At 46.4% G+C, this 18,372-nt stretch overlaps 1 long non-coding RNA gene across 3 annotated transcripts; it reads left to right on the forward strand.

Moving 5' to 3' along the window:
* Positions 1–15: 15 nt before the first annotated feature.
* Positions 16–15,087, forward strand: LOC139669778 (uncharacterized). Of its 3 annotated transcripts, XR_011697317.1 has the most exons (7): positions 17–387; positions 1,200–1,303; positions 2,336–2,517; positions 4,401–4,520; positions 6,284–6,402; positions 10,307–10,382; positions 11,395–15,087. It is a non-coding gene; the product is annotated as an uncharacterized lncRNA (long non-coding RNA). The 3 variants fall into 3 exon arrangements; XR_011697316.1 differs by having other exon boundaries at positions 16–387; positions 1,200–2,517; XR_011697318.1 differs by lacking the exon at positions 1,200–1,303.
* Positions 15,088–18,372: the final 3,285 nt, after the last annotated feature.

Here is an 18,372-nt window from a genome sequence, read left to right on the forward strand (position 1 = left end):
AGCCCGTGCCCCCTTGTCCTATTGCTGAATGCCTGGGAGAAGAGACCAACCCCCCAGGTACTGGAAATCCTGCTGTCATCTGAAGGATGTCTCGTGCTGCTACAGACCAGAGGACAAAGTCTTTTCTAGGAACTCAAGCCTGAACAATACAATGGATCCAGATATTTCTTGGTTTTCTCCTTGTGTTGCCTCCCAGTGCTATCTCTCCCCCACCCTTCAGGGTGGCTGTGGTTGTTCCCAGTGTGAGTGAGGGAACGTTCCACTTCCTTGTAAGGAGTGTCCACTGGCCTTACCTGCTGCTCCTTTGCTTTGCAGGGAGCAGGACTTACACAGATCCTGTTGCTTATCTCATGTGGGAGGAAGAAAACATCTCCATCCAGCACCGAGGTAGGAGTGACCACTCTTACACACAGATGGGCCTTTTCAGAGGAGGGCAGGGCAGTCAGCAACAGGACAAGGGGGCACGGGCTCAAGCTCTGCCAGGGGAAATTGAAGTTGGAGAGCAGAAAAAAATTCTTTGCAGAGAGAGTAATGAGGCATTGGAATGGGCTGCCCAGAGAGGGGGTGGATTCCCCATCCCTGGAGGTTTTTCAACTGAGATTGGCTGTGGCACTGAGTGCCATGATCTGGTAAAGGGACTGGAGTTGGCCCAAGGGTTGGACTTGATGATCTCAGAGGTCTTTTCCAACCCAATCCATTCTATGATTTGCTGCTGTTTGTTGTGACGTGCAAAGCCCTCCCATCAGAGATGGGAGCCTCTTGTGCTAGGCATACACAGAGAGAAAGAGACTGGTCTAAATCACAAAAGATGTTAAGATAGAGAAGGGGAAAGTTGGGAAGAGTGGCACATGGGCCCAGCAAAGTCAGTTAAGCATGCACAAAATTTGCTCCTTCAGCTCAAACCACCTGGCTTGGGCACATCATTGCACTAGTTTTGTGTGCACAGGTGGATGCAGGCAGGGAAGATGGCTGAGCCCAGCTTTGCTGCCGTGGCTTTTTGTTCCTGTTAGTTTTCTGTCAGTTCAGTGAACTGAACTGGCTCATGGAGGTGTCTCCAGCGCTGGAATGAGTGTGCAGAGTAACAGCAGGACCAAGACTGGCCCTTCCCACAGCTGCTGGATTAAGGCACTCTGATTTACTCAATCCTGGTGCCTCTTCTTCCCTTCGCTGGTGGGTCCCTGAATTTTTGCAGTTTACAGGTGTCTCCCTGGCCACTGAAGAAGTAGAGACCACACTTTTGAGTGCAAAGCATTCACTGCTGTTTGCCACTGATGTGACTGTGTATGTGAAAGCACGCGAGCAGGTGGGTAGCTCACAGCTGGAGGGGAACTCCTTAAGGGAAAGAGGAAAATAAGGAGTGTCTCAAGTGTATTTATGAGGGCTTTTCACAGACGTTGGCCCTGCAGTTGGAATTGATGAAGACATAACTTACAGTCCTACACAGTTTTATTTTCTACGGATTTTTTATCAGTTTGTGCTCTCTCCATCCTGGGGTGGAGATTGCAGCATCTCCTCAGCACAGTACCTGAAGCAGCTCTTAAATTGTTTCCCAGACTCCTGCTGTTCTCCCCAGAGCTGGGGTTTCACCTCCTGTTCTTCAGTCTGACTGCGTGAGGTGGATTGGAATTGATGTTTCATCACATTCCCTTGCTTTCAGGCAGGCTGTTCAGCATGGAACTTTGGAGGGGGAAGGCTTTGTTAAGTAGTTCAGGATTAGGAAGGGATAGGTAGGGCCCCTATGGGGCTTGCGGTGTCTGCCCCTAGAACCTTTTAGGAAGAGGCTGTCCCTGTGCTTCAGCCATGCTACTCAACAGTGGGGCCTGGTTTAAGATGGGATGAGAACAGTTTGTCCTTGCACCATTCCTTCACCTCTGCTTTGCAAACAGTGCTCGCTAAGACAATCAGCAATGACAAAGGCTTCTGGCATATTGCAAGTGTGTGAATAACCACCTAAGAAGTATTTGGAAATAGCCTCTCTCAGTATTCTGAGTTTGAATTTCCAAACAGGAGCTCCAAATAAGTAAGCAAGAGGCAGACACATGTTCTCTTAGCTGTGGGTACCCTTTGCTGAAGGGGTGTGGGCAGCAAACCCATGCAGAGGCTGTTGGTAATCCTTGCAGGCTCTGATGTGGTCACGCTGAACCAGAAGCTTCGTGTTATATGTGAATGCAATGACTTCACTTTCTAATATTTGGTTGGCTTTATAAACCATCTTCCTTTTTCCTCTCTCTTGTTTTCTCTCATGAAATCACCATTTCTTGTTGGTTTGGGGTGTTTTAGTGACTAGAGAGGAATGTAGATTTCTGAGAAACACACAAGCTGTTTTGCTCTCCAGTCGTTTCCCTCCTCTGCTCATGGACAGAGGAGCCCTGGGTGGAGAGAGTCAGAGTCAGGAGGCTGAGGAGAGCCACAGGCATGAGAGAAAGCCTCTGAAGCAGGATGGAGTGGCAGAAAAGCTGCACTTCCCCAAGGGATCTGTGCATGAAATGACATATCCTGCCATCTTTTCTACACCAGGTAATTGCATGGGGTTTGTGTGCTTTGCTCATTCTTTGTGACCCAGAATGTGTTTCTCTTCCCAACCTTTAGTTTGTTCTTTGCTCTGAGTCTTTTCACTTGTTCTTTCTTGTTCTCTTCTCTTGTGCATGAAGCACAGGCCAGAGGTGCCTGTTACCCCTCTGATACCTCCTCAGCACAACTGCTGGTGCTGGAGAGACTTTGAAACAGAAGCAGCTGCAACGTGGGACCTCCCCAGCAGGTCTCCTGTCCTGCTTCCCTTCTGGCTCTGTGCACACATCTGGAGGAGCCAGGCTGCTCACAGTGCCATAGCTGCAGCCTCAGCCAGCCAGAAGTCATCTGCAATTTGCCTCCTGTGACACTGACTCACAAGAGGGAGGAAGGTCTTGATTCACTGTCTCATGGGAAATGCTCTGGCTCCAGCCTTCCCTCTGAATTTCCTTGCTTAGATACCAGCTCAGCAAAGCACTTGAATAGAGTTGCCCCCCTGCCAACATGACAGAAAATGGCCTTGTGGCACTGATGGGTGTTTCCTGAAGAAGTGTTGACTGTATGAAGTGGAGTTGGTTGCTTTGATATTCCCTATTCATGGCAAATACTAAAAATACTTGTTATAAGTCATGACTGTGGTGGCCGAGTAATTTTTTTTCAATTTCAGTTTTTGTAAACTCTTTTACTGCATTAGTAGGGAAATATGTCTGTATGGCAGGGAGAGGGTTCCTTTTCCCCACTGACAAAAGAAATACAGCATTTTAGGGAGAGAGGAAAACTTCCCATTGCTTTCATGAATAATTAAAACTTGTAAAAAAGTGTCTACCCTTTATTTTTTTTCTACCATTGTGGAGATTTTCCACTTAGCCACCACCTTGGAGGTGCTGGCCAGCTCTGCCTTGGCTGTGTTCCAAAAATGTCTCTGATCTGCAAAACCATCCTGGAAACATCCCTAGAATAGCTTTTCCTGTGAGATTTATGCTTCCTGCTGGGCTGACAATGCAGCTGGATTCAGTGGGATTTCCCCTCTAGTGAGTAGGACACGGTGTGTCTGCTTGGACACTGAAGTCCTGGGCTCCTCCTGTGTAGAGGAGGAACCTGTGAAGACCACATTCTGCTTAAATACTCAAGGTTTTCACACTGAGGGTTGTACTAGTAAGTATTGTGTTAAATCCTGCATGGGTGGAAGGCAGTCTTTGGATTTGTTAATCTTACAAAGGAAACTTTGTGTTTGGAGCATTGTGCTGGAATCCTAGAGAATTATTTTGGGAAAACTAAGAATGGAAGCATGGCCATCAGGCCATGGCTGGGCAGTGTTGTTTCATTCCGTCTTTAATCTGTTGGTGGCTCACCTGTGGCAGGTAGTACAGCTGAAGGTACCTGATAGTGTCACTCAGCCTTTGGGTGCTCTGATGGTGTCAGGGTGCCTGCCTTAGACATACAAGGAGAAGACAGTTCAGACAATTTTCTTTTCATTTCCTCCCTTCCCACCCAAAAACCTGAAGCCCTGTAGCTCCAGTTGTGCAGAACTGGCTTGGGATTCAGAGATCCCATTCATTTTACATCCATGCACCAACCACCCTTTGAGTGGGTTGTTCTGTGCCATTCAAGGTGATGCTGAATCCTCTTTCTAAATTCCTGATGCCTCCTGTCTCTCTTTCTGAAATCTGATGTGTTGCAGACCTTACATTTATGGAATTTGCCAGGCTGAAAGGTGCAGCCTTGCTGTTAGAGCATATTTGCAGAGGGCTCATGCAAGACTGAAGCCCATATTATGTTTGTTCCTCCGTGATGCTTATATTTGTCTTGTACTTTGTCTGGGAATTCGGATTGTATGTCTTGGCTGGGCTCTGTTGTATATGTTTAATCCCAGTTTCTTTGCTCTCCTGCAGGGACTTGCTAAGGAACAGGAAGTAAATGGAGTGTCTGGTAGAGAAGACTTGTAGGGAGAGCAGACTGCCAGCCAAAAACCCATCCAGCTACAAAAGCAGCTGTTTCAGCCCAAAGGATATGTAAGCACAATTATTTTCTTAGCACCTCATCATGTTTCCTGTAGGAACTTGGGCTGTCAGACAGGTTTTCTGTCCTGGTAGGCTGGGAAAGCCAGGGTGCTTATTTAGATCAGTTGGTGAGTTCTGCTTAGTGATCCCATGGTTGAGGGGGCTGCATGTGGGTGAGGGGAGAGAAAAGGTTTCAAGGCATGGAAAGGGGAACACTTGGGCCAAGTGAAAAGTGGAGTTTTGGAGTCGGCTTTCAGGCTTTTTCCTGTGCCTGCTAATTCCAAGCCCAAGCTAGAGCAGGTTTGCTTTGCATCTGGAGCTGGGACATGTGTGTGCACATGCCTCAGGCACAGGAGAAAGCAGGAATTTTCCTAGGCTGTGACGCACAGTCTACCTGGAGAACTGGCTTTGTCCTGGCTCTGGGCTGCGGGTGCAAGTCCCAGCTGTCCAAGCATCAGTCCTGTCTGGAACCTCTCCTACACTGAGAAGTTTTTCAGGGGCTGGAGCGGGGCCAGAGAAGAGCAATGAGGCTGGAGAAGGGACTGGAGCACAAGTGCTGTGGGGAGAGGCTGAGGGAGCTGGGGGTGTTTAGCCTGGAGAAGAGGAGGCTCAGAGGTGACCTCAGCACTGCCTAGAACTACCTGAAGGGAAGTTCTGGCCAGGTGGGGGTTGGTCTCTTCTCCCAGGCACTCAGCAATAGGACAAGGGGGCACGATGGGCTCAAGCTCTGCCAGGGGAAATTGAAGTTGGAGAGCAGAAACAAATTCTTTTCAGAGAGAGTAATGAGGCATTGGGATGGGCTGCCCAGAGAGAGGGTGGATTCCCCATCCCTGGAGGTTTTTCAACTGAGCTTGGCCGTGGCACTGAGTGCCATGATCTGGTAAAGGGACTGGAGTTGGACCAAGGGTTGGACTTGATGATCTCGGAGGTCTTTTCCAACCCAATCAATTCTGTGATTCTAAGTATCAGGAATTAAAAAGAGGGAGTGCTATTTGGGAGAGACTAATGGACACAGCAAAGGAGTGATCTGTGCCCTGTATCTCAAATACACCCCACTGTCAGTTTTCTTGTGATAAAAAACCCAATAGATCTTGACAACAGACAGAAGGAGAATAGATTTATTCACTGTAACAACACAGTTAAATGTAGTGGGCTGGTTCCCCTTTGCTCTTCATTCCTCCACTGGCCTGGAGTAGGGAAATTCCTGATCTCAACACTCAGACAAGCCCTTTTTGCCAAGCCTCATCTTGCCCACATGGCTTGTGTCGAGGCTGGGACTGGGACAGCAAAGCCTGGCAGCTGTTCTTGAGACTGTATCCATCCCTTGCTGGTGTTCAAGGATCTGCTGCAGAGCTGCTGCTCCACGGACCTGGTATGGAGCTGCAAGTATCCTCTGAGCAGGTCCTGGCCTGATTATCTGTGCTTCCCTGCCCCAGGTGCTCATGCCCTCATGGAAGGAATGACTGAACCTTACAGAAAGCAGCTCTGACACAATTTACAGCCCACAGTGTTAAAATAATGCCAGTTGGTGCTGCTTGGTTGCACCAGCTGCTTCCTCCATCGTGTCATTACTGTGTGTGGGGGACAGACTGTTCATGGTGTTTCTGTTACAAGTATCTTTTCCTGCTGCGATTGAGAATGGCATCTCTGTCCTGGAGATGGACAGCGAGTGGTACCACAGCTCACAGGGAGAGCCAGATTCTCCTTTTCTGCCTCTTTAAGCCCTTGCCAGGCCCATGGGATTCTAACTTACCTTCTCAAAATTCTGTTTACAGTTTGGTCCCAGCTGATTCTGCTGGACACTGAACCAGCCCATGGAAAACTTGTGTCATAGGACAAGAGACCTCTCAGCTGGAGAAGCCAGACACTGCTTGAGCTTGGCCCAGATTCTTAGGTAAGGGGTAAATCTGCTGTTTCTCAAGCCCAGCAGCAGGGTCAGGGTCATGGATGGCAGCACAGCCACCTAGTGCAGAGCTGCTGAGGGAGACCTGTGCTCACCCCTGCCCACATCTGTCTGCCCTTGGGGAAGGGTTACAGAACTTTCTCTGCGACTTTGATGGCACTTGCTGTCCTTTACTGGACTCTCTTATATTCATAACTTTGGTTGATGATGGCAGTAATTCAACAGCAATGCTAGAAGCAGCTGACTGCCACCAGTCTTGCTGACTGGCTGCTTCAGGCCACCCTTTCAGCAAGCTCCAAAACAGGGTGCTGGGGGGATGCTGCTCATCCTGAGCTAAGGCCTTATAGCTCTAAGCAAGCCTTAATGACAGAGCAGATGGTACTTTTAGACTAGATAGTCTGAATTCTGTGGCACAGTTACACATGCAGCAGGATGCAGTATACTTTTCTTTCTGGCCAGAATTGCTGAGCATCATTTGCTGTGTCAGCCTAAAATGCAGGGGTGAATTTCATTGGGTAAAGTGATGCCTGTGTGTGGATGAAAAACAGATGAAAGCCCAATGTGAGCCAGCAGCTAGAAATTAAAGTTAGATAAATGTAAGCTAGAAAAATAAGGTACATGGTTTTAGCAGTGACTAAACAGCAACACTTGAATATTTTTGTCACCAATTACCAAGGGAAGCAGTGGTGGTTCTATCACTTGAAGCCTCTGAAGAAACCATGTCTTGCTATCTCAGCCAGAAGAAATTTGGGACATCAGATGCATTCCAAGAGCATTTTTATGCAGGAGACCAATATGAATGTTCCTGCTGCCTTCTTAACGTCCAGAAATATTAAAAATAGTCATTTTAAAGGCAATCAGTGCTATTTAGAACAAACAGTGCTATTCTGCAACAATCCCTCTTTCCTTCTCCTTAATGCTGCTTTCCTAACATGCTACTCTGAGCTGCTGGATGGCAATCAAACCCTGTTGTAAGCTTTGTTCATTGAAGGCATTGGGACATCTGTATAATGTGGAGTGATAGTTTATGGACCAGATGTGAAACAGGGGTTGGTCTATGAAGAGGCTTCATGCTGAGCTCAAGGCTTACTGAGCATTTCTTTTAGTGGCAGCATGGCCAGAAACTTCTCCTTCCATTTCTGCTCCTTTTGTTTTTAATAAAGTTCCAAACATCTTTGTATTTCATATGTGATTTCCTTTTGGCTGCAAAGGTTTTTGTCTTGAGAGTTTTCTCACTGACTTTCAGCCTTGGCTGTGTGAATTTGTGTCTCCAGACCAGTCTGGGGGTTAACCTGGAAGACGAACCCACTGGAAGCTGCTCTACCAGGTGGGAGTGACTGGTCCTGGCTGGGGATTAACTGAGACCTCAGCTTTGGCTCTGGGCAGGGGTAACCTCACTGTACTCACTGCAAGGGGCACTGATGGTTCTGAAGAAGGTAGGACAGAGTGATCTAACGACTGGAAGGATTAGTGTTTTTTAATCTTTGTGATTCTTGGTTTGTAATCCTTAGGCTGTGAAAGGAAGTCTGGACCTCCTGAAATGCCCCATACCACAAAAACAGCCTTACTGTGAAGGACTGTGTTAAACTGGTTTTCTAATTGTGTTTTTGTTTGCTGGATACTTAGGAAATGTGAGAAACCTTCAGAATTGCTCTAAATGCTCATTTGTAGTTTTTAAAAAGTTGATTTTACATGTCTGTAATCCTATTACCTATTTGGCAATTAGTAAGTAGAAAGCCCTCCAACTATTTCCTTTGACTTGCTGAACATAAGGGCTATAATTGTTGTAATCTAAAACTAAAGCATCACAGCACTGGGGACGTGTTGATCCTCTGGACAGCCAGTGAATTCCTCCACGCTGACCAGGGGGTGATAAAATGCATCTTAACATGCAGCTATGTAGCAGAAATATCTTCCCTTCCCTATGGCCTGCCCTGGAGTGCTGAGCTCCCCTAAGTCTGTGGATTGCTGAGGAGGTTATGATGGCTGTATTCTGTAAATACAGCACCTTCTCCACCCAATTATTACCCTGCCCTTCCCACTTTCCCAAATCTCTAATGCGTAAAAGAAAGTCACAATGCAAGGTCAAACTTTCAAACTCCTGGGTGCTGCTTCTGCTTGCTGTTGAGTTGACCAAATGGTATTTGGGAAGTGCTGTGGATCTCTGAGATCAACCAGCAGATTGTGAGATCAAGTGGACCTATGACACACTCAGAGAAATGGAGAAATGTTGGAAGTGAAAGGTTTGGCTAATAGGATGAGGAAGTTACAGCCCCAAGTCTGAGTCATAATCTTTTGTTTGGCCCTTCTGAGAAAGGGACCGTGTGCTTTTTGAAGAGCAGTAGTTTTGCTTTCAATGTGCTCCCTTTGATTTCAAATTAAGGCAAAGTGATTGTAAAAGAGGAATGTTTGTCTGTGGTTTCTTTCCTTTCTGTAAAAGCCTTGTGAAAGCTCAAGTCAAATTCCCTTCTGAAGAACAGATCCCAGACAGAGGGGTGGGGTGGGGTGTTTTCCCATCCTAAAAGAGAGAAAGCCCCATACCCCATCCCATCCTGCTGTGCATGAACTTCTGAGTCCAGGTGTGGCAGCTCCCATAAAAGAAGCAATGGAGCAGCCTGGGATGCTTCAGCCCAGAAAATAAACTATCTGGGGGGCAATGTGACAGAGACCTACAAAATCTGGAGCTGCCTGAAGTGAATTGGTAGGGACTGGCTGTTCTTACCTTTTCCCAGGTGAGAATTGGAGGCCAGCAAATGTGGGCAGTGGGGTCAGATTTCCAATAATGAAGGGAGCTGGTTCTGGATGTACCAGGGAGTAGACTTGGAGAACTCTCATCAATGGGTATTGTGGGTGCAAGGTGTATTCTTGTGTTCAAAGGAAGACAATAGCGTTTGAAAGCAAGATCTGTAAGGGATCACCAAACAGACAAATCCTCTAAGGCCAGACAATGTCAGCTGAAAATGGCTGAGGGCTAAGTAAATAATTTGGGGTTGGGAAAGGAAGTACCATGTATTTTTGGTCTGTCCTTCTTCTTTCCCAGGTGTCAACTCATAGTTTTTGTTAGAGACAGTGATGGGCTTGGTGGATCCTTGGTGGATGGACTTGTGTGGCTGGTGTAGGAGTTCTGAGATACTTAGCCTGGAGAAAATATTCTTAATCATTTTAGCCTCATGAAAGAAGCATCAGCAAACCCAGAGCTTTCTAGATCATCCCAAGGTTGACTGATCTCCTTAGAAATGGTTTCCAGGCTAATCCCAAATTGTCTGCAGTCTCAGTGATTACTTCCTTAATGCCCTTGCTGACCATGTAAGCAGTAAATGGGAAGGTCTCAGCTTGTTCAGGGAAGTATCCCTTGAGGAATGAGGATTTCAGGTGAGAAATGAGGCTGCCATGCACAAGGGGGGTCAGAAGACAAAGAGGAGGTCATGGGGAAGGGATTGCAGTGGGAATTTGGAAGCATAATGTTTGGGAAGTTATATTTTCTTGAGAAGTTTCAGCTGCCTACAAACGGATAGGTAGATTGAGAGAGCAGGGCAAGAGCTGGACTGGGCTGAGGTAGGAACTGGTGATGAAAAAGAAGCTCTGAGCTGGAAGGTGTGGGCATGTTTCATTGCCCTGTTTGCTTTCGAGCACAACCAACCCAAAGGAGTGATGCTGGCTGTTGGTTTTCTCAGAATGGGAAGTCAGACTCTCTGCTTTCCAGACATTGGTGTCAGCAGGTCTGACAACTCCTCAGAGGGGTTTTTGAGCACTGCTAAATGTCATGTCTAAATGGAACTTTTGTCAGGGAAATGCGTGTTCCCAGAAGTGTTCTTTCTGAAATCAAAACTGCAGGACTTTTTCCTTTATTTTTTCACTTCAAAAAGACTAACTCCATAAATCTTGTACCTGGCAGAACCTGCCTCTCCCTTTGCGATGGCTCGAGTGTGCTTTCGCCGCTGGATCTGCGTATACAGGGAGTCAGAGAGCAGGTGACTTCAACTTAACCTTCCCTCTGAGCTTGAAGAACAAGCCAAGGCAATACAAAAGGGACATCCTAAGAGGCTTGTGCAGCTGCACAGCCCTTATAATGGCCCCATCATCTGTTTGTCTTTTGCTTTCAAAGAATTGCGAGAGTTAGGGGAAGCTCCCCCAAGTGGGATGGCTTAAAAGAAGGTATCCTCTGCTGGGAAGTGCACATGGCTTCTTTCTTTATAAGCCATTTGGTATATTTTTCCTCTCTTTCTCTCTCTTCCCCTCCTTCCCTGGCAGCAGGATCTCTGGCTGTTGCATGCTTTTCATTAAATCTTTCTGATTGCAAGCTTGTATGTTCTGACCCAGGGTCAGAGAGTACCATGGCAGGGATACAGCTCAGCAACAGAATGGAAAGCTTTTGGCTGGTTTTGATTACTGGCCATCGCCAGTTGTTGCAGAGTGCATTCCTGTCTGGCATCTGAAGACAGAGTTAAATGTCACCCAGAAAGGAGCATTCCATGATGCTCCTGAAACACTGAACAACCCCTGAATTATGAGGGTGTCTGTGTGTGTGTGAGTTGTGCCTTGGCCAATTCCCAGCCTCTCTGATCCTCCTGTCTCTCTTATCCCACATGTTCCCCTTTTGCAGTACTCATTGGAGGAGGTTATTTAACTTTCCTTGCTGATATAAACAACTGCCACCGTTGTGTTGTTGGGTTTAGGTTGTTTGTATCTAATGAAAGCCCCATGCTTGGCGACAAACTCAAAGAACCAATTGCTTACTCAGCTCTGCAGCTCTGTTATCAGAAGGTATAATCACTTCCCGCATCTTTGTTTGTCTTTGTCTCTGTGCTGATGCCCTGGGAGGTGCCCTGCTGCTCCTGCTGCTCCTGCAGCTGCTTTTCCCTACCCTGAGGCACATCAGCTTGTGGGGAGGAAACGCAGCTCTCAGTTATTGCTTCACCTCCTTTCCATGCCTGAGACACAGGCTGCTCTGTAATATGGAATATCATCCTTCTTATTTCCTAGGGAGGGGACAAGGAGCCTTTCTGCCTCTTGTGAAGACTGTGAAGTCTGCACTGGTATCAACGTTTGTACTTGGATGGCTTGGCATCTGTGGACATCCCTCCTGGTGGCTGGCCATGATACTGGCCTGGGCTGTGAAGTGTAATTACCCTGATGAGCCTCTCAGGGGGCCTCCACCCACTCCCCTGCCCATGGGGGCTCCAGTTAAACCCAGTCCATGACTTTCCATTGCTGCCTGAGCTGTGCTGTAGGTGCACCTGTCTCCCACTCCATGCAGCCCTGCCTCTGCCTGGCCAGGGAGCTCAGATTGGGACCCTGATCTGTGGACTGGCTTCCCAGTTTGACGTCAGACCTGCCTGGTGACCACCAGACTGTGTCTTACTGTGGTTACTGTCACTGGAGCTGACTGACCTGCACTTTGAGTTCCCACCTTGGCCTGCCACATCAGCACAAATGATCTGGAATCTGGATCAGCCCTGACTGCCACCCCCTGACTTGGCTGCTGGTCTCGCTCATGTCCTGTGGGATGGGGCCCTGGCCAGCCCTGTCCTGCTGTCTGAGTTATCCTCCACTCCTCATCCTGTAGGGAACTGCCAGCCCTTCCTCATCCCTGACCTTTGAGAGGTCTCTGTGGAGAGGTGATTCTTTGGAAATGCTCCTCTTGGTGTGAAACACTTCCTCAACCAGGAGCCCAGCAAAACAAGAGCATGGGGCCTTGGGGATATCCTGTCTGCCCACTGGGAAGGTGACACCGTGCATCAAAGTTGTGCCTTCCTTCAAATCTCCAGTGTGGTAAATGAGTTATCACCAGCTCATTAGTTGCAAAATTAATTAGCATTCCAGCCATGGGATGTGATGTGTTTTTTAACTCAGCAGGCTGGCCAGGCAGGAGCTTCTCTCCAGCATAAGAAAAGGGTATTTGGAGGTTTTTTTCTTGTTTGCTTTTTTAGCTGCTAATAGTTTTAGTGTTTTCTGCAGGAATTAGAGAGCTGCCCAGTACTGTGGGGCTTGCTACCTTCCAGGACAAGAACAGAAACCATTCTTTTGCTAAACAGGTTTCTTGAAAAATATGAGGAACTTGTGATTGCTCACTTCTTAGAACCAAAGATCATGATAGGTGCATTTACCGAGCAGAAATAGTAACAATCAACAACAGGCAGGAGGAAATGGCTCCTCTGAGAACAGGAGCCAGACTAAAGGAAGAAAAGTGCTCAGTTTAGGTAAGTAAGTTTTATGAGAAGGGGGAGGAGGAATGCTGAGAAAGCAGAGGTGGTGAAGGAGGGACAGGGACAGCAGCCTCTGGGGAGGGGATGTGCCGTATCAAGAGCCCACCTGTGCCAGTGAAGCCTCCCCTCTGATGAGGCTGTAAACCTTATGAGTACACTGAATTGCTGCAGCATTGTCCCCCAGAGGCAAGGCCCAGCAAAGCTGGATGTCTTGCCCTAGGGCAGCAGTCTCAGGGGAGGGAGCGGAGGTTTCCTTGGAGAGGCACTGCCACATCACTCTGCTCACTTGGTGTTCTGGATTGTTTGCTCCCAAAGGGCATTTAGCTGAGTGTGGCAGCCTCTGCTGGCTCTTGCTGTCTCAGGGGGATGGACACAGCTGCACAGAGGGGACTGGCCCTCCTAGAAAGGTCTGCATGGGGGCTGCAATGAAAGAAACCTCCTCTCACCTGTGGTGTGTATTCGTAATTCAGCACTGTTTTGTACCAAACCTTCCCACTCCCCTCTCTTTGCTTGCTGAGCTTGTCTCACGCTGGTGGCAAATCAAACATATTTTTCTTCTTTTTTGAAAGGCTCCTAAATTCAGCTGTGATTGCAGATAGTGGAGCTTGAAAGGTCTTGCCAGCCTTCAGAGATTTATAGCAAAATCCACTCACAAGTGCTGTGTGTCTCAGAAGGTGGAGTATAAGGGGTGTTCTGGAGATGGCTGGGACTTTTTGGAGATCCCCCTTTGTCACTGAAGGGTAAAGTAGGGCAACTGGTGTCACTGTGAGTTTCTGCTCTCTTGTTTCTTCCCAAATGAAGGGATTTGGGTGACCCCAGCAGCCCCTGTTGTGTTTGTGTGCTGTAGCCCCAGAGGAGCTTTATTTGATATACTACATGCAGCTCACAAGACACAGGTCCTTGTCAAAGTAATAACTCACACCATGTTCCTTTGAAGTTTTTCTGACCATTGTGGAGACAAATCAAAGCTGAAGAATCTTATTGTTACAGACAAAAATTGTTTTTCCCACAGAGTCACAGAAAAGCGCTGTTGTGTTGCTTGAGATTCTGGACTGGATTAAACTGGACTTCTGAAACTGTGGAGATGTGAACAATTTGAATCAAAGCTGAAGAAAATGTTCTTGTGAAGCGTTGTGAAACATAATTCACTTACCCAGATAATGGGTGTTGTGTGACTTAATTATTGTAAAACCAGAATGTATTCTGCTCCTAAACTTAGTTGGCTTTTTTTTTTTTTTCACTTTGTCAAGCAATTTCTTTCTTTGGAGATCTTAAATATTATCAGTGTTATCCCTGACACTATTCTGTGTAAGTAAAATGTAAGGAAACTCATCTGTGCCCTCAATATAAATCAGATCCTAAAATTATCCCTAACTTGCCTAAGTTTGGGGTTTTAATGCACTGGAGCTGACCTGGTGTTGGGGAATTATTTCCACTCTTCAGGCAGTGCAGAATTCAAGGCTTGTTCCTACAACCTGGACTGTCCCTGGTGTTCTCCCAGGGGCACGGATGGGTTCTTAACATGTGTTTAATAACTTACATGTGTCCTGCCAGGCCCAGGGGGATCCTGAGGTTCCTTTCAGCTCTGAATTGACATGTTGGCAGCAGAGCTCTTGCATTACAAGATGCCACCTGTCACCTGCTAACTGAAACCAAGAATATGCCAGCTCTTTTCCAATAGTTGAGAGCTACACAGATATGATGTTCCTTCACTAGGCTGTCCTGAGTCAGTGCAGAAGGTGTTGGCCCTTGGAGGAACCTCTGCTCTGAACTGGATGTTGCTGTAGGTGAACCCATTTCCTCTTGTTTCTCTTTACCAGATGGGTGGGGATGTGGTTCCCTCTGAGAACATGAATCAGCTCAAGATACACACCACTTCTTCAGGCTGTAGGAATGATCTCTTGCTTCCAATCACGTTTGGAATTTGGTTTTGAGGCAAGTCTAGATTGCCACCCAGGAGTTGTATACATTATCATGACTCAAAAATGCCTTTAGGGAACATTTTCTTCTATGATGCTCATTTGCCAAACTTACCTGCACGCCAGTTCACAGAACTTTCCATCCAAAACTGAGATGATTTGCTTTCAGATTGACCAAAGCGAGTATCAGCTGTAGAGTTTTTCTGTGCTGGGATCTCATGTTGAGATACTGCTGTTAGCTCCAAAGATCTACATTTTACCTGTGCTGATCCAGAGTAATGGTAACTTCTACCTGCCCATGACCTGCAACAGCTGGGAGGGATTCCTGCATAATCCACCTCCCACATCACTGGAAGATCTGTGGGATAAGAATGCTTCCCTCAAACACAGATTCTGACTTGTGCAAGAGGCAGGATTTGCATGTGAGAAGGTTTTATGGCAAGTCTTATGTTCCCAGTTGGTCTGGTGTTGGAAGATCACTCCTTTTACATTAGATATCTATGACCTGCTGTGTTTTCCCTTCAATATGTCCACTCATTTCATAAATTAAAAGTAGATACATGATTAAACAATTAGTTTTTCAACATACTACTTTACTTATGGTGGGTGCTTCCTTCCATGCATCATGGATTCATGATAGTAACACATTCATTGGGAGGGGGGCTGTGAATTAACAGCTCTGCAGTGGCCACAAGCAGTTATTTTGTTCCTTATTCTATTCTGCATGATGCTATTAACCTGATGCCTGTTATCTTTCTGGGATAAACTCTAATCAGAAGATGGGGAGTAGGAATCTCTCTTCTCATTTGGTGTCTCAGCAAACTCCTCTGTCTCCTTTCTTGTAGTTGTGAAACAGGCAATGAATAGACATAACTCACTTCTTGAATTCAGTGCACATGGCTTGACCTGGAGACTTGTGTGTCCTGAAATTCAGACAGCAATCCTTAGCTCCAGGCCTGGATGTGTTATGGAAAACATTAACAGGTGCCCCATCCACCAAAAGAAGCTGCAGACACGTGTCACTATTCTTTACAGCTCTTCCTTTTGAAAGAAGTTGTCATCACTGATTAAAGATGTCTCTGCACTGAGGGATTTGCTTTAATATGGCAACCACATTTCCAAATAATAAGAAGAAGCCATTTTACACCTCTAGGAAGCTTGGCACAAAAGAAATGTAGCAGATAGTGCAAAATAGTGTAGCTGAGAAATGACCATCAGGCTTCTCCAAAGTGTGCATGAGGTAAGTTAGCTGGAAGGTGTGACTGGAGGAATGATTAACTGAATGAAGACAGCACTGCTGACACTGGGGCTTTGCTGCTCCCTTTCCCCTCTTCAGTTCTGGAGGAAGGATGGGGCCAGTGGCCAGTGCTCTTTGCTCTGATGGAAGGTGAATTCAGCCAGTACTGCAGAACTGTAGAAGTTAGGTCAGCATGCCTTGCAGGGTCCTTGACAGGTCATCTGGTTGCTTTACAGAGTCCTTGTGTGGCAAAGGAGTGCTCAGCACTCACATGAAGTGGTGGAACCCTCAGAACATGAGCAGGAATAGGCTGTGAGGCAAATAGCTTGGAGCATGGGAAAAAAATCATCAGGAATAATGTTAAGGCTGATTGAAAATTTAGTCTTCATCATGATGAGATATGAACTCTGGGTTGAAAATCTGCTGCTCCACAGAAACAGGATGGCTGGTTGATCTCTCTTCTTATCTATGAGATACACTGTCAGGTTTCCCACTGACCTTCTCATGGCTTCTTCAGACAGCTGGGTCAGCTTGTCTTCTGCTGGAGTGACCTTTTATTTATCAGCTCATTATCAAAGGATTTACTAAAAGCTTACTCCAGAGGCCAAAGGGTCAATATCCAGAAACATCTGCACTTCATCCTTTATCCCAAAGAGGGGAATTGTAGGTGACATTTGGCCCTTGAACCAACCTGAGCATGTGAGAGGCAAGCAGGTCTCACCAGTGGGCCTGAGGCACAAGTGGAGTGTGGAAATGGCTGTCTGCCATCATTTGGTTGAATCCCAGTGGGAATTTAAGTGTTTGCTTGTCATGGCTCCCACATCTTCTGCTACCCAACCCCTCTAGTGAACATGAAGCTTGCAGTGGTGCTGAGGTGGGAGAGCAGGAAGCTGAGAGGCAGTGAAAAGAACCTGCCCACTCTGGTCTGTATACTCCCTTTTCTTACCTCATCATCCAGAAATACTTTAGGAAAAAAAAAAGCTCAATAGCTCATCCTTTCAAGGTGATTTCTGATGCTTATGCTTAGTTAGACAGAAAGACTCGTGGCATGAACACATTCAGAAACAGTCCTGGCAAAACGGAAGGCTGAAGCCTGTCAAATGCACAGCAAATTCAGCAGCTAAACAGCCCAGGTGATTGTGCAGAGAAGGAGCTGTGACTTGTTATCTAAAAGAAAGCAAATATTGGCTAAGGGCTGCTGCTATGAGACATTCATCTTCAACCAGACACGTGTTCAGAAAATTATATTTGTTTCTGTCTCCCTCATCAGACATTTAATGAAAATAATTACAATGGATTGATCCTCTCGAATGTTCTGAGCTCATTATCCCAAACTCAAACCCCATCAGACACACTGCTGCTGCTTTTCTCTTGTGAAAAGGTCACATCTGAGCAGAAGTCACTCCTTTGGAGCTGAGCATTGGCAGAAAGAGTCATTCACATCCCAGCCAGGGTCTCCTCCTGTGTGGGACAGTCTCATTAATGTTAAGAATTTTCTGTGGTTTTGGACATCTGGAAGCTGATAAAATCTTCAGCTGGGTAGCTCAAGACATACTGGTTGGTAAGAGACTTAAAAAAGGGATGACACGTTATGAATTTGACAATACTGTAAAAAATGCAATTTTTGAGAATTTTGCAGAGTAGAACTTGAATCTGCAAATGTTTTTATTCCCCCTGAAAAGGTGATCAGTTATAAAATACAAACTGTTTCATTGTAATTGAGTTCTCTAGTCCCTTCTGGGTGGGAAGGAACTACAGTGTCCTGTGATGCTGAACAAGATGTGCTAATAGAGCTTTTAATCCTTTATTTCCCTCTGTCCCACATGAAATTTGTAGCTGCTGAAGGGTTGAGTAGAGGACTGAAATGCTCCCTTTTGGCATTTTGTAAGTCCACGAGAGGTACTGAAATGGAAATTAGATTCCTAAACCATCACTCACGGGAGGAAGGGAGGGAGCTGATGGATTGGTTTTCGTTAAAGAGAGAAACGGGCTGATGTTTTGGTCCAGGGGAAAACGGGCAAAATGTCTTCAGGATTATGTTTGGTGCTTTGGCCATGGAGAGACGCTGTTCCTTGGCAGCTAAAGGGTATTTTCCCAATGAAACACCATTGTGGGGACATGGAAAACAGGGTCCAAAAAGCACAGACAGGGATGTGACTTACAACTGGCAAGAAACCATATTTCTGAGGGCTTGTGGGGAAAGAGTGTCATTTGGTTATTGTGAAAGACCAAAGTGGTCTTATCTATGCACGAGTCTTTAAAAAAAAAGAGGATGCCGTGTCAAAATTCCCCCTGCATTTTTTTCAGTGCCTTTGTTTTCTTTTCAGCAAGAGCTTTGGGAAGTAAGATGTTGTGGTTTTCAGCTCTTAAAGCTGTACTGTTTGGAATGCAAATTGTTCAGGTCGGGTTTTTTTTCCCCCTGTAGCTTTTCTCAGAAGGCCATTACTTCTATTTATCACTTTTTAATCTCTTCTTTCCCTCTGTTCTGAGATGTTCCATTGCCATCAGAAGCACCTGTTTCTCTGCTCAGTCCTGAGATAAACCAGCCTATGCGTCCAGTGAAATTCTCAGCACTTGACAACCCTTTGCCAAGGAGTTC

This window comes from Pithys albifrons, chromosome 3 (genome assembly GCF_047495875.1).
Source record: "Pithys albifrons albifrons isolate INPA30051 chromosome 3, PitAlb_v1, whole genome shotgun sequence".
Classification (NCBI taxonomy): domain Eukaryota; kingdom Metazoa; phylum Chordata; class Aves; order Passeriformes; family Thamnophilidae; genus Pithys; species Pithys albifrons.